General features: G+C 40.5%; 1 protein-coding gene across 1 annotated transcript in view; it reads left to right on the forward strand.

Annotated features, from left to right (window-relative positions):
- Window positions 1-11,299: 11,299 nt before the first annotated feature.
- Window positions 11,300-14,148, forward strand: part of gapdhs (glyceraldehyde-3-phosphate dehydrogenase, spermatogenic) — a 12,618-nt gene continuing 9,769 nt past the window's right edge. Inside the window, exon 1 of the mRNA XM_035672402.1 lies at window positions 11,300-11,379. The gene's annotated coding sequence lies outside the window, so the exon portion shown is untranslated. The remainder of the gene's footprint in view (window positions 11,380-14,148) is intronic.

The following is a 14,148-nucleotide window of genomic DNA, read 5'->3' on the forward strand; positions in this document are numbered from 1 at the left end:
CAGGTTCAATTGAATTACTCTTACTGCTGCAATGCATTTCATCTGTTAAAAATAAAAACGGTTGCCACATTAAGGAAAATTCTTTGCTTTGACTTATTGAATGTGATGATTGTTTCCATTCATTATTTCCCCTCAAGGTACATAACTGAGCACAGAGGTAAAGTAACTTTTACTCTGTACTCCTTCCCATGTGAATTTCCATGCATTTATTCCTTTCCACCTTTTTTTTAATTCAAGGCCATATTGTTGTTTTTTCAGTTATCATCATTTACGTCAATCCACAAATCTCCCCGCTACATTTAACAGCGATGTCTTAATAGCTTAAACCAACTGCAACAAACTATCCATTTCTCCCTTTGAGGTTGGTTTCAATCTTGAAATATGAAGTTGGAGCATATTTAGTGATGGAAACCACCAGAAGTGCTAAAAATACCTCTGCCAGTCTGGTAGCCACGAGGCTCCATCACACACTCATTACCACACGACCTGAGGTTGGGAGGAGAGGAGAGAGGAGGGGATGTGGTCAGAAGAGAGAGGCATATAGCGTGTGTGTGTGTGTGTGTGTGTGTGTGTTTGTGAGTGTCTGTGTGAGTGTGTGTGTTGAAAGGGTTAGCAGCAGAAATGAAAGGAGAGAGAAAGTAAGGGATGTGGTAAAGAGAAAAAGAGAAGTGGAGAATGAAAGAAAGGAAGAGGGAGAGAGGAATATGAGGTGTGTGTGTGTGTGTGTGTGTGTGTGTGTCTGTGTCTGCACAGAGTCAAGAATGGTTGTGGTCAGATACATTAGTATTATATGATATTTCCTATGGTCTCCTGGCATTTCTGAATGACGGCACATATTGAAGCCTACTGGGCTATTATTGAAATCTTGCATCACATCATTTCTGAAGAATTTGCAGTTTGTTTGTCTGGACAAATTTCTTTTTCTATGATCCCCCTCCTCTTCGTCTTTCCTTTCTTCTTCTGTCCTTTCCCCTTCTCTCTGTCCTCCACACTTTCAGCAACCTTCCTCTTCTCCTCTCTTTCACTGATTTATTCCCCTGTTTCTCTCCATCCGTCCGTCCGTCTGTCTGGTGTTCTCTGTTCCAGCTGCTGAGTCCCTCCAGGACCATCAATCCTTCTCCTCGACCCATACCTGGCCCTCGTTCAGCGCGCACACACACACACACACACACACACATAGACACACTACATATCAACACACGTGTACAAATACGAAGCCATATGCACGCATGCAGACACATGTAGTATGTATGCACGAACAAGCACTAAAAATTACACGTGTACTCAAATACACACACATCAGGAAGCCAGAGGGGCAACCTGATCCTTCAGTCAACCTTGGAGTGAATCACACAGATGGAACTTGCAGGTTTGGGTCAGAATCTGAAATCAAGACTAACAAGGTGATCTGTGGTTCAGCCGGCTTAGGCCGTGTGCTGGCAACAAAAGAGGTTTGAGATTGGCTCACGACCAGTTACTTCACTGTCAATGATAGACTGTAGTTATGCAGATGACAACATTTGAAGAAAAGAGAGATAGAACCTCAAAGTTCACAAAGCTATATGGAGTTGTTTAATCTGTTTCTTTATGTTTTACATTCAGAATCCATTCATTTAAAGCTATAATATGTAACATTTAGGCATTCAATGCCACTGAAAGGCGCCCCGGTGACGTGTCAGGCTCGCAGCCATTTCGGGACGTCCTTTGTCCACAAAACAGCGTCGGAGAAACAATGATTTTTACTGTGAAGCTACTTTATTCAGTGTTTTTACCACTGGGGCGGAGGAGACCTCTGTGGATAATTCAGTTCCCATTAAAAACCTCCGGAACAATAAACATTGAAGGAATGTTAACCGGGGAGAAGCTGACAGCAATGGTGGTGAAGACAACAACTCCCATGATCCCACACTACTTCACAACATCGTCTAACTTGATGTTATTGTTTTGACGTTTTAATTAAATATATCAGTGCAATGGCACTTTGAAGTTATGTTTAGTTGCTTACAGGATGACTCAAATAAAATGTGCATAAATATGAATATAATGTAATTATATTGAGAGACCACTGTGTCATTTTGGGGAAACATGACTTACTTTCACTCAATATGTACACATATTTTAAAATGTATTACAACTGCCAGAAGTGCAGAGTATACACTAGGGTCCTAAGTGTAGGGGCCCACTAATTACTGTCCCCTCAACCACAAAATGGCCCAGGGAACCAAACCATACTTTGCAGTTCTTAGTTACTTAAACAAGCAATTTTATCCCTGTTAGTGGAACCAATCCACATTTTAAGGTTTGTTATTATTGTGATGGTTTAGTGTTAGAAATCTACCCCGGTGGTCACGGTCTAATTCCTGTCTGACAAAACAACCTTGTCAACCTCCATCATCCCAAATCAGATTGATTTGGTGTGTTTGATGGAGTAGGGGAGGTGTGTGTCTAAATATGATGGAGAGGAGGCCCCAGGACTCATGACAAATATGATACGCCACTGTATTTGCCCATGAAAATCAGTTTCTTTGTTGAACATAGATCAACTGCAGCAGCTGCAGTGAGAAAGCCTCCCTCTTTAGCACTGTAGGATGCATCTACAAAGATACAGAGGAGGGAGGAAGGCACATCTTGCAGCTTATTGTGAATTTGCAGAGAGCTCTCCCAAGAGCCACATCTCCAGCTCTTACTCTCTCTTGCACATGCGCATCACTAGTCCATTTACTCAGGTATTTAGAAGTGTGAATTATTGTATTTGGACATTTAAAAAGCCAATTAAGGGAGTTGTCTGGGTAAACATTATCACATGTTTTGGTCCATATATATGTCAAAAAGTGCAGAGCAGCCCAATGCAAACACATGACATCAGCATGCACAGAAAGAGAGTGAGAGAGAGACACATAGAGAAACAGAAACCGGTGTTGAGAGAGAATGAGAGATGAAGTGTGAGACAAGCAGGCAGAGAGAAAGCGAGGCAGTAACAATAAATAGGCAGAATTAAGTGAAAGAGAAGAGGAGTAGTTGGAACAAGGGGAAAGAGACAGTAAGAAATAATGAGAAACATAGAAAAAACACAATTGTAAAAAAGAGGGAAAGTGCATGGATATATTTCTTGGGTGGCCAACCAGTGGACGATGTGTTTAATACACTTCACAGTCGCTGATTTACTAATTGGCAGATGTGATAGTGACGAGAGTGAGGGAAGGATGAGGAGTGAAACAAAGAAGAGAAGTTGCATGTTGGACTGAGTGTTGATGCATGAAGGAAAGAGCAGAAGGGAGAGGATAATAAAATGAATACTGTAGGCGTTAAAGAATATAGATGATCCCGATATTGAAAGAAGAGATGAGACAACAAGGCAAAAATAGGAATGAGACAGGGAGAAATTAACAAAAAGTATAGAGGAGAGGAAAGAGGAGAGGAACTGGGTTCTGGAGAAGAACTTCACTTAGCAGCTGTTTAAACATCACAGTAGTTCAGAGTTTATTATGTGTATGCGTGTGCTTCATTATTAATAGTCTACTGAGCACATTAAAAAATGTGAAACAGTGAGATGGTTTAAAAATTCCTAGAAATCTGTAATGCTGTCAAATAAAGTGGCAGTTCGTTTAAGCAGGCCGCTGTGATTATGTTAAAGAATGTGGTCTGACCATTACCATCATACAGTGTACAGCTCCCGCTCCTATATATTTTTGGTCTGTAACATGTAATTTGTTTTTTACAATTTTTTATAATAAGTTTGTGTATATCTTTTACTGTTTTAAGCTAAAATAATTCTTCAAACAAGAGAGGAAGCTGAGCTGTACAAAGTACTCTCTTTGGATTGTATCCTTAAAGGACTTGTGGTGTTGTTTTTAATGGAAAAATACAGTAATACAGTTTTCATGTTATTGCATGTAATATTCTCAGAATAAAAGAAAAGACATAAGGGTAAAAACATGAAGAATGCATGAAATCATTTTGTGGAAAGCTTCTTCTAAAGAAATGTGTATTTCTATGTAAAATTACATGAGTTCCAGATGAAGGCCCGGAAGAAGCAGAGACAAATACGTTTTTTCACTACCTTAAAAGCCCAGTAACTTGTTGACCACAAATTCAGATTAAGATACATTGTTGTGTTAAAGGAAAGTCTGTATTTTTATTTCATGCCTCTCATTATACATTAGGTTTACAAACTAATGTTGATTATGACTCAAAAGTAATAAAAATATGAATAACGGATTATTAATAACTCAGTCCCTGTATTAAAACACCTATTAATGATTTGAGTAATGACATTGTAATCCCTGTTTTGATTGCAGATTGTGACTGTAAAATAGTTTTTACAGCTGTTAAAGAATTTGCTTTTGTTTCTGTCTTATTAGAAATGTGTTAGTTTTGTCAGCATGACGGTACATTTTTAAGCTACTGGTTAATTTAAATTTCATTTAAAATTAGGGGTTCTACAGAGCCAGAGTCATTATCTATTCTGGTAAGAGTTTGCTCATCACTCTCTCTCTGTTTTTTCTTTCTCTGACTACCTCTCTGCCCCTCTCTCTACCTCGCTCTCTGTTCCTCCAAGAACGTTTGCTCATCTCTCCAGAGACCCACCTGATGTTTTTGACAGAAGGTGAGCAAAAGAGAGAAGAGACACGTTGTACTCTGAAGAATGTCATCTTAACTTTGCCATACCACGTCTTACACACACACACAAACTCATCATATTTCTCTCTCTCTCACACACACACACATTTGTGAGGACATTCCATCAACTTGCTTCATTCTTTAAATCTTAACCTTGACATCCACCCAAACCGCTAGATGACTGAACTTTTGCTCCTGTGCTGAATTCAAACCGCAACAAGTGGTTGAACATACTTAGAAAAAAACACTAAACATAAAGTTTGTATATGCACATCACATCCCCACCTGGAAAACTAGTTAGATGTTGAACAGGCACTAAAATGCACCACATAGCACACACACACACACACACACACACACATACAGACACACTTTACCTATATGCAAACACATATGCTAGATGAATCTTCATTGCCGTCTACAAGGAGGTGAAACTGCTGACCTTACCTGACTTAGTCAAAATTATCAAAGAACATTAACATCAGAGACTTGGGCATCTTATGCTAGTAGCAGCAAATGTAGCTTTGAGCTGCTGGCCTCAAGCAGAAATGCGGAGCAGGCTCGAGGTCTGGTCACTTATTTCTAACTCCACACCCCAGATTATTTTTTTTCAAACTTTTAGTCTTCAGTCCCGACTGACACTGACTCAAGTACTTGATATTTTAGACTTTTTTTCACATAACTATGTAGGCTAGTAGTACTCCCCAAGATCTGAAAACAGTCTTTAATAGTATAGTAATAGAGTAAAATCGGTAGAGCTGCCCTTTAATTTCAGCTCAGCTCACATCAGTTTAAATCACTACTATAATCTCTTGGTACAACGTTCTTACAAATCTAATTCAAAATAAACCAAAAGAAGTAAAATAAAATATTGACAGCAAAAGTAGATATATTTCAGCTCCAACATTTAGTATTTTGTAATAAATCTGAACAGTCGAATTGTTGGCTCACGTTTATATTGTGGTTTTGACAGCGGAGATTAGAATTCTTATACCTGTGTCCAACCAGTTCCTGTCATGCAGCTTAATTCCTCTTCAGGATGAACATTCTTTGCCCACTATATATAAGACTGATAAATTGCCCATTCAAGTTTTTTTTTTTTTTTTTTTTCAGACTTACCAGAATATCAAATACATCGTGGCAGCTCAGTGGAATTTGAGAGCAGTTTATTGCACAATACTTTGTTTGCTTCCACAGAAACGCCAGCCAAAGTAAGGAAAGGTTAAAAATTGGCACAGTCCCACACATCGCTGTGGCTGATTGTAGAGTTATTGCAGGCAGTCTATCTCTCAGATAGACAACGCTGTAAGAAGGACTTCATAGAGTTGTTTCAGAGCCAACAGTGTTTGTAGGAAGCTGCCAAATCCAGGTTGAGGATTTCAGATCAGATTAACAGACATCCTACTGCAACCTCCAAGGGAAACAAAATTCTGCTGTGATGAGGTGACACTTCCAGTCCCTCAGTGCCAGGCCAAAGAAAACACAGCAGAATGGGAGCGGCTGAAGAGGAAGTGGAAGAGATATATACAGTAGAGACGCAGGTAGGTAGAGAAGGTGGATGGACAGATTGATGGATCTGTCTCTCAGCTCACTGTGTCATTATAACGGTGCCTCCACACTACTAGAAAGCATTTCATGAACTTAAGTATTAGAGAGAGGGGTGAGAACAAGAGGGGCGAAAGGGCACATGTGATTTCTAAACCAGTCCGGACCCAAATACCGAACACTGAACACTATTTGGGGATAAAAGGGCATCACTGTACTTAAAAGATAGAAAAATAATAATAATAATAAATAAATAATACATGTTGCTACTATATACGTGTCACATAAGAGATAAGATAAGATATAAGATTTGTACTTTATTAACTACTATACTAAATACAGTCTTATCAACTGCAACATACATTTAATTTGAATAATTATGATCAAAGGAGGGACATATAATGTTTTTGTGTTCATAAGGAATAAGAGATTTAAATTTCAAGTAATTTGATCAGGTTTTCCAAGCTGAGTTTGAACATTTGGTACAGCTAAAGCTACAGTAAAATGTACTGTGATGTGGGATTATACAATCCTTTAAATTTGATTGAAGCTGACATGATATTTGCTGTAAGTAGGCTATATATAATTCAACCTGAAGTTAACTATTCTATATATGCTCTTCTTTTCAGCCATCAGCTCGTATCAATAAAGTGGAAAACATGTAAGGCCCTCTCTACAGCCAGTGTTTGGTTGTCTGTTCTGGGCTACTGTAGAAACCTGGCGGTTCAGTATGGTGGACTCTTTAGAAGAGGAGCCGCTCCCTCTGTAGATAAAAATGACTCATTACGGAAAAAATTAAATCTCTGCCAGTAGATCCTCCTAAATAAAAAGACAAAACACTAAATCACTGTCAGTGGCAATTAGGACACATTAGCACACAACAAAGTGCATTATATTCTTATATCTCGGTTTTATTTGGGCATTTAAAACTGAACCGGGGATGTTGCAGTTCATGGTTGGTGTCTTAATCTCCCTACTGCAAATGAGTGCTAATGTTGCTCCCTATCTGTTACTGAATGTTTGTTAACACGTACCCTATATTATCTTGTTGATGATATGTCACTGTTGTGTTTACAGCTTGTTTCTTCTGCCCCCAAGTGGCCAAATTATAAGCCAATGAAGGCTTTGGGAAAAAAATCAACCAAACAATTTCACACAGTTTTGCCTTTTCCTGCTACCTCAAGCCTGGTAAAAAGCTAAAGATGAACTGCCTTCTTCGTCTTCCTAAATTGCTTATTCAGATACATTTATAACTTCCATACCCTGGAGGTAAAACACTGTCTTCAAGAAAATCTCTATGGTACCTGTTCAGAAGGGAGAATCATTCACCTCCCCCAGTAGATCTATTCAGCCCCATGATTTAGCCCAGGATCCTTACCTTCAAGCTGTCTCACCTTTTGGCAACCGCTGTATTCCACCATTTTCAGGCTTTGCCAGAAGCTTTGTGAAACTCTGGAAGTGCTGCAGCCCCAGGCACATGCTGTGTATGAGTGGTGTCAAGGGTTTAAATCTGACTAAAGATGGCTTTGCTGTATTTCATCCCCTATCCTCCCCATCTCTCCTTTTATTTTCCACTATATACATTCTTAAAAGGCAGATACATCATAAAAAAATAATTGTTGTAATGAATGTTTTAACTTTGGCTAAAACCTGGCCCTTTAGGCTCTCTATCCAGACTTTGTGGTTTACTGATGCTAAGCAGCTCTTGGCATGAGTGTAACTCTGCGATTAGTGCCCCTTTAAACACTTATAATTCACAGCCTATGAAAATATTATCAGAGAGGGCCAGCTCTCTGCCTGAGGGGGTCAGGAGGTTGTTTTAATGGTACCATGGGCTCAGTGTGTTGAACTGTTCAAGCTCAGAGCATTAGGGTTGTCTTAAATCACTTTCAGTGGGCTGAGAATGTGAAGAAAAACTATACGAGATATAATCATATATGTATGCAGTAATGTAAACGTGAATATTAGGCATAATGCTCTGGCTATTAAAACCTTGACATAACTGGAACATGTGGAAATTATTTCAAAAGTTTGAATTATAATGACAAATGGTTTGTTTTTCCAATGTTGTGTATGAAGGAACGCCTGAATTCTCATATGTTCACATCTGCACACACCCCCACACACCTCTGCTCAGACCTAAATTTCCTGTTAAGTAGTGGTAGGAGGTGTATATGAAAGATTTGTCATTTGGCTAGTGGCTGCTTTCAGCTGACAGTTTATATAAGGAAGTTTCAATATCAATAAATACTTTGTTCTGCTACACAGGTGCTTTCCGCTCCCGGACATATACGGTGTGTGGAGGAATGAAATAATGAAACATACCCAAGAAAAGTTATGAATGGAAAACAAAGCCACAGAATATAAGGTTTTGCTGAATAAATAAACCAAACATTGTCTGCAAACAGCTAAATGTTGGCAGAATGGTTTCATAAATAGAATAAATAAATAAAATAGTGTCTGTTTTGTCAAGGTAGATCGTCTTTTAACATATTCCTACTGCAGAGCTTAATGGACACACAGCAATTTAAAGATTAAGGTTGCTGCTATGGCATGACATGTAACATGTAGAGTTGTATGGATGACCCACAGGAGTTTGAAGTATGCAGGGTGGATTAAAAGGGTCTGTCTTAAATTAAAAGTGTGTACGGTTGTGAAAAAGCTGATATATTGTTATCTGTTATGTGTTTTTTTGACTCGTTGTCTTTTATGGCAGCTTTTATGAATTCCACTTTGTACTTAATCACATGAAACACAATTAACATATTAGATTTAACTGTGAGTGAATAAACACCAACACTGACCCTCAATTGATGCGTCGTATAACTGTGTTATTGTAAAGGCAAGGTCGCCCCCTGTTGCACAAAGAACAAAATTGTATGGGAAGTGTAATTAAATGACCTAGAGGTAAATCACTATTCTATTTCATCCTACTGTACCATGCCACAGTGCCAGTGAGTATGTTGTCATTTTAAAGTAAGGTTTAGGGACCAGACAAAAATAGGGAATATCATGAAAAAAAGCTGGATAGACTGTGGACCATGAAATATCTTTAAAAAAACACCAACACCCTGCTATCATACTTAGGCCTGTCTAGAGTGATGCAATAGATGCCTTTTGAATTTCAACTTCCTATGAAACTGCTTTACTTTAAACAAGGAAAATTGTTACTAAGTATATGTTTGGCTCAACAGCAAATGGTTAATCAAAGGCTAAAGACAATGGACAATGTAACTGTTAATACTGTTAATAGCACCCTGAGCATACTGTACACCAGTGCCTCCAGGCATTGGATCCAGTCTCACATTTACAGTGTGGTACTCACCAACTGTTCATGCCCCATTGCCTTTCCACACATCTCTGCACTGTTTGTTGCATCAGTGGCCCTTTCACCTCCCTCACCTTGTACAGAGCTGTTTAGTATTACAACAAAGCCTTTCGTAGTGGTGCGACCCAGTGCGAGGTCAGACCAAACTAAATGATAGGTTCAGTGTTTACTGCCCGAACTGCCTTCATAACAACTTACTGTCTGTGCCAATCTGTCACAATCACTTTCCAGATCTTTTTATGGATAAAATAAAGTGTTTCCACTGCAGTGAGCACCACAAACACAAGACTGAAAATAAACAGTGGCTCCTGTGTGCAGTTCATTGTCCAAACTACACTAGACTAGACTGTCAACATAATGGGGTCAAAGAGTCTTGGTGTAAAAGGCAAAAGCACACAGGGCTTTAAAACAACTCTGGGCAACAGTTTAGCTCTCATTTATCTTGATTTGTCATTTAACATAAACAGGAAGATTGCACGGCAACCTTGGCGTTCAATCTGGTGGTTTGTCCAGTAGATGGCGCCATAGCGCCATGTCTGGTCCTGAGTGGGTCCCACGGCGGTGCTAAAATATATCACAATCAGCCCTATTGGCCAAGTATGTGTGCACATAGGCTTCATAGTATTTGACTAAGGCTTGTTGTTGCTCTCAAAGTTACACACAGTTCCAAGCTCCCGTTTACATTTGGGACCACTGTGAGCGGAACCATCTTTCTAAAAGATACAATCTAATCTGTCTAAAAAAAATGCGGAAATCAAACGTCAGAGATGACGAAATCCAAGAGGGGATGTGCAAATGATGTTGGTCAACCAGCGTTTCTTCCTACTTGCTGCACTGCAGGGATTTCCCATGTTACACTACTGTACGCATCCTCCCTCACGTAGCCTCGGTCTGACACGTGCTGTGACATGAGGAGAGGGGAGGAGGAGAGGAGAGGAAAGAGGAGAGGAGAGAGGGGAGGAGAGAGGAGAGGAGAGAGGGGAGGAGAGGGAACAGGAGATGCATGGGATAGAATAGGAAAAAACTAGAACAATTCAACGCAGCTCTAATTAAAATATATTCATATTTCCATATCTAGCCTAATTTATTTCACAGTGTGGTAATCCAAGAATACAATTCATCAAGCCTGTTTAGCAACGGCCTGTCTCCATGTGTACCTGACATGTTAGTTTCATGACTTCTTACATAACAGGGCTGCATCTATCCATATAGGCGCACACACACACACACTGCAGCCATAGGCAGTCCTTTACAGATCAGTGGGCAACGGAGGCCTGGTTATACAACATTTGCCTGTATAGACTATATAGAGCGCTGCCACACGCAGAGTGACCAGCATGCCCGTTACATGAATACTGAGTTACTCTGACTGTAATCTACAGCTGATCGTTTCCTGTCTCTGTGTGTTATAATAAATAAATAAATAAATAAATAAACAAATGTCCACGATTCCCTAGTGTTGCATCACACGCACGTGACTCTATACATGGTGGGAACGGGATAAAATGCTTCATCATTCCCCACCACTTCCACGTTGTCCTCCCGCCAGTCTCTCTCTCTCTCTCGCTCTCTGTGTGTCTGTCTCTCTTTAATACCTCTCTGTCTCTCTGTCTGTCTCTCTTTAATACCTCTCTGTCTACCTGTCTGTCCTCTTCGGTGTGATATGTATAATTAGTGTGAATAAGACGTTGAACATCCCTCTAGTTACTATGGCAGCCGTTGAGGAACCGTGACCAGTCCCTCGTTCCGAATGGATCCCAGCAGCAAAGGATGACATGACGTCACGTCGCCAGGGCGACCAGGCTCCCCGAGGCACGTGTCCTGTATAAAAGCGGAAGGCGGCACAGAGCCGTGCGCACACAGACCCGAGAAGCATCAGCAGTGAGGTAAGCCTCCAGACCGAGTTAACTTCAGTATATAGAGGCACTTTTAACGGCCACAGTACAACAATGTGCGTATATTATATGAATGTAGCGCGTTAAATGTATTTTACACGCTTCAGCCTTCATTTACAGCTCTAAATGTTAGATTATCTGTGGGTGTACAGATGTCGGTCTGCCATACATCAGCTTGGTTTACTATAACGTTAGCTAACTTCATGCGCCTTTAAATAACAACTGTTCATCCTGTGCTGTTAAATGAGCACATTTCCCTGAGACTGGCGTTACTAAAAGTCGCAAACGACTTGCGGAAGCCAGAGCCCACCCTAGGAGTTAGCGTTAATTCACTATACCAGCTTTAAATGAATCAGATAACGAGTCGACAGGATGAGAGACAGGGATAGCTCCAAGCTCAGTGAGCCTTTGGGTGTCTGAAGCAGCCTCTCTCGCAGGATGCACGCTGTAATGGTAGAGGAAGAGAAGGCGAGGGTGGGAGGGGATGCGGCCGTGGCCTTGCACTCTGGAGAAAGGCTGCTCGTTGTGTAATGGCTCTGATCGAGTCCTTTCGTTGCATCATTTAACTTTCACTGACATCCACGGAAGCTAGAAACACATAAAGGAGCTAAAATGACAAGGAATAGCGCACATAAAGTCAGTATATATTCATTGTGGTCCAGTAGTTGTGTATAATCCATTGATCTGTAGCTGAAGTGTCTCTCTGAGCCGTCGGGTAACGTGACATTGGCAGCTCCCATTGCTGCATCTTTGCGGAAGTGGATTAGTCTCCATGTTATATAACCCAACAGAAAAATATATATTACCGCGTTTATCACAACAGAATACTTAGAAGCAGCCCATGTTGAAAGGTGCTGGAGTTAAAACCCGATCGTAATACTGCCTTTGCACAAGATTAGTGAGCTGCAATGACGCCGGTGTACGGGGTGAGTGAGTCTACGTGAACGGAGGTGAAGCTACGTGCCTCCCCTGGTCGTCGTGATGAAGTCTGTCGTCGTTCATTTCAGAGATGAATGTACTCTCGCAATGACGGGAAGCAGAGCTCATAGTGATGCAAGACGCGGAACGGGACAAATGAACGACCTTGGCTTGGTTTCATGTCGAAACACGAAAGGTTATGTGCTCAAAGTCTTCCTGCGATGCTTTTGAAGGGCAGAGAGGAAGAGTAGTGTCGCATTATTCTGCCGCAGTTTGACTCGACAGACCTGTTGATGCGGTTTGCAAAGAGGCCTGCATTATTGAAAGCAAGTTCATCTCTTTTTATTAACCTAGAACACGGTCTATAAGTGGAATTAGTCAAATTAAATAGCGGGACAAGTCAGACATGTACAGTGAGGGGGATTAATAACTAACAGGAGAATGGATGGATATAAAAAAACCCACAGTGCAATAAAATGGCAATCCTCATGTCTATCTATTATAGTATTCAATATTATACATTAAAAGTGTATCAATAATACAGTACATAAAACTATACTATTAATTGTGGTAGTCAAGATTTGCTCTCAGTTACAGCTCATGTAGGTGTGGTACATGCAGCCATGTCTGACCTCGTCTCACTGCTGAAGGTCATCACTCCAGCTGAGGAAGGTCACAGCAGGCCCAGAGCTGCTGTGGTGATGCTGACCAGCTGCTCGTCTTTATTCTCAAACTCCTTGTCAACTTGAAAAGGGTTATTCACACTGTACTCTTACCAGGGACAAACATCAGGGCCTGTGATCAGACTTTGTGAAGGAAATTAGCATCAGTAGATAATTCTAGTTTTGCAGTATTTTAAAATTATTTATGATAATAACCTCCCTCTAGATTATTTACTCCCAACATATAAAACTTTGCTTTGAGTAGGTCTAATATATTTTAAATGATAGTGACTGCGACAAGATCTCAACGTAAAATGAGCTAGTTTCATCACCACATTATTCAGTGGTTAAATGTACACTAGTGCATCATCACAGGCTCGTATTGGCCAAAGATGTGACTGTTCTGACTTATATTATTCCTCACAGGGAGGGGATTCTTTGCATTTGAGGCACAGAACGTATTAGCCTGTGACGTAGCTCATAATTACACTGATATTCATTCTGCTCTAGATGTTGCACATCAGGGTCTCAACCAAATGTCTGAAATTTAAATGTGAGTGACTGTGTGAGCAACATGTTAAGTTGCCCCTTTCTGGAGCAAGGAGTTAACTAATAGCCAGTGATTCTGTGCTTGCTGTAAGAAGTGGCTGTTTTCTGAAATTCGTGTCGGTCACACCCAGGCTGGTTCAAAATCAACACAGATTAGTTTAGTGCAACCTGCAGGTAGTGAGTAATCACTGCCACTTAGTCAGTACGACACTCATTTACATACAGCCTTGAGTCATTCATTCCTCTTGAGTTGGTTATGACTAGTTTTTTCTAGAAGAGCACAAGATTTCCTCTCAGTGGTAGTGTGGTGGATTATGCTCTGTAGCTGACTTATCAACCAGCCACACTGTCCAGGATGTGTGTAAGAGAGAAGGAACTCTGGAGTGACTCAGCACTCTGCACTTAACCGTCGCCAGTTTAAGGAAATAAACCCTACAGTAGGGAAGGATGTACACAGCTGTGAAATAAAAGGTCCCTACTTGTACAACAATAGCAGTTCTTAAAATATATTGCAGTTATTCACATGTGCAGGTGTTTGTATAGACAGCAGGATATGAGAAGAGTAGCAGACACAGCATAAAACTGTACCACTGTACTGTAGCTTTGACAGAGGAGAGGAGGCGAATGACAG

This window comes from Morone saxatilis, unplaced genomic scaffold (assembly GCF_004916995.1).
Source record: "Morone saxatilis isolate NCDOM2014 unplaced genomic scaffold, NCSU_SB_2.0 Contig24, whole genome shotgun sequence".
Lineage (NCBI taxonomy): Eukaryota > Metazoa > Chordata > Actinopteri > Moronidae > Morone > Morone saxatilis.